This window comes from Arachis duranensis, chromosome 2 (genome assembly GCF_000817695.3).
Source record: "Arachis duranensis cultivar V14167 chromosome 2, aradu.V14167.gnm2.J7QH, whole genome shotgun sequence".
NCBI classification, from domain to species: domain Eukaryota; kingdom Viridiplantae; phylum Streptophyta; class Magnoliopsida; order Fabales; family Fabaceae; genus Arachis; species Arachis duranensis.
In genome coordinates this window covers 88588708-88591348 of record NC_029773.3, presented here as the reverse complement: position 1 = coordinate 88591348, position 2641 = coordinate 88588708, and the positions used below count along the sequence as shown (strand labels likewise).

General features: G+C 37.6%; 1 protein-coding gene across 1 annotated transcript in view; it reads right to left on the bottom strand.

Annotated features, from left to right (window-relative positions):
• LOC107475773 (uncharacterized) overlaps positions 1 to 2138 on the bottom strand; it is a 6974-nt gene extending 4836 nt beyond the window's left edge. The window contains exon 1 of the mRNA XM_052257136.1: positions 2135 to 2138. The gene's annotated coding sequence lies outside the window, so the exon portion shown is untranslated. The remainder of the gene's footprint in view (positions 1 to 2134) is intronic.
• Positions 2139 to 2641: the final 503 nt, after the last annotated feature.

Here is a 2641-nt window from a genome sequence, read left to right as displayed (position 1 = left end):
TTTATAATTATTTTATTTTATAATTTTTTAATAATGAAGGGTAATTTGGTAAAAACAAAAAAATAAAAGTAGAAAAGGACGATTTTAATATAAAAAAAAACGTTAAATACGATTCTAAATCGAAAATTAGATCAGGGACGGATTCGATTCCGACCCTCAACGTGAGGGACCAAAACAATACTTATCCCTTCTATTATTTAAGCTGGCTTTTGTTATTACTCCCTTTTGATATTCCTGTTAATAGCAATATGTTGTTCCAATACTAATGTGCTTCAAGTAAGTAGTGTGTGTAACCATTTTTACAAAATGATCTATTATTGGAGGTAATAAATAAAATGATATATTTTTTTATTTTTTGTTTTACTTTATTTTAAGATACATGTAGTCCATTTGAAAATATTTATATATAATGCTATTTTAGTATGTTATTTAATCAAAGATTCAAGGTTTAAGTTATAATGGTAGGACTAAAAATTATTAAAAAGTTTATTCAAGTTATGTTGAGTCAGCTCAAACTAGCTAAAATTTAAATAAAATTAGATATTAATGCATTTTTTTATTCATTTATTTATTTTTTAGTTTTTTTACAATAATTTTTAATTCAATAAATTAAAAACTAATTTGTTTTGTGTCAAAACTTCATTTAAGAGTCAGTTAATAATCAAGGACTTATTGCATATGTAAATAAGTTGTATAGGAGAAAATTATAGAAATGCAAAGACTTAACTATGTAGGAGGAGAGAGAGAGAGAGTCAAATAGCTCTCTCTCTCTCTCTCTCTCTCTCTCTCTCTCTCTCTCTCTCTCATGAGAGAGAGAGTTGTGATTTGATTCCTCGTGAGACATGTCTTAAAGGTGTTGCAAGTGTGAGTAGCTGCACTTTTCGTTGAGAGAAAACAGAGAAAAAGGCACAATTGCAAAATACCTTATAGCATAAAATGGTGAATCACACCTTACAGGTGAGTTGCAAATACATATATATCACTACACCTTAGCTGCACTAGATCAGCACCCTTCTAACAAACTAATAACCAATGCTGAGGTGTCATCTACTATAATTATCAACACGACTAACTAATCCTGCACATATCAGCTCCTAACTTACATTACTCTAGCTATTTATTATCAAACTTAGAGGTCAAGTGACACCCTCCCTTAAAGTAGGAGCGTATATGTTTAGCATGCCTAGTTTATCTCGGAGCCCACTAATAAACACAGTTGGTGTTAGGCCAACCGTGGGGAGCTCTCGACCATTGGGGAGACTTTGGGGAGGAATTAAGTGAGAGAACATAAGATGAGAAGACACCACATCCAACTCAAAACCTTAAGGTGTCAAGTTAATGGGTCTCTCATCTTATAAACTCCTCACTCTTCCTTGCTTTCTTTGATGTGGGACTAACTTCAACGCTCCTCACACTTGCAACACTAACAATCTTCCCCTCAAGTGTGAGTCTCCACATCAAGCATCAACTCTCCCTCTTTCTAGCTCCTCCGCCACCACGAGTATTCGTCCATCACACCGCCGCAAAACACCGCGGGACACGCTGCCCGAACCACCTTTGCCAGGAAGACTTTCGATGCCTCACCTTGAATACTCCTTAAAACCAAACCGATTAAACCATCGGCTCTGATACCACTTTGTTGGGCCAACTGTGGGGAGCTCTCGACCATCAGAGAGACTTCGGGGAGGAATCAAGTGAGAGAACATAAGATGAGAAGACACCACATCCAACTCAAAACCTTATGGTGTCAAAATAATGGGTCTCTCATCTTATAAACTCCTCACTCTTCCTTGCTTTCTTTGATGTGGGACTAACTTCAACACTCCTCACACTTGCAATACTAACAGTTGGTGCAAGTGCTCTGGTGAGCAAATCAGCCAATTGCTCATGGGTTGAGATGGGTAGTAAATGAATGAGTTCCTTTTGAACTTTATTCCTCACCACATGACAATTCACCTTTATGTGTTTCGTCCTTTTATGGAATACAGGGTTAGATGCTATGTATATTGCTGACTGACTATCACAGAAGATGTTGATAGCCTTGGTAAGAGAGATATGCAGATCCTTCAAGATGTAACTAATCCATTGTGCCTCTCTAGTCGCACTCGCTAATGCTCGATACTCTGCCTCGGAGGATGATGAAGCCACTGTCAATTGCTTTTTACTCTTCCATGTTATGAGTGAGTTTTCCAGGTAGAAACAATAGGCTGAAATTGATTTCCTAGTGTCTGAGCATGCTGCCCAGTCCGAATCTGAGAACCCAATCAAGTTGAAATCTGGTTCTGATGTGAAAAACAGGCCTGCTGATGGAGCTCCTTTCAAGCACTTAAGCACATGATGTGCTGCCTGCATGTGCTGTGTGGTTGGGCAGTCCAAAAACTGAATGACCTTTCCAACTACGTAACTTATATCAGGTCTAGTGTTAGCTAAGTACAAGAGCCTCCCAACTAGCTTCCTATAAGCTGAATGGTCCTTTAGTGGTTCTCCTCTTTCTCTGGACAGCTTCACGGTATAGTCCAATGGTGTTCTTGCTGGTTTGCAACCTTCAAATCGTGTATCCTTTAACAAGTCCATCACATATTTTTTTTATAGAGAGCAATACCTTTCTTTGATCTTGCAACTTCCATCCCTAGAAAGAACT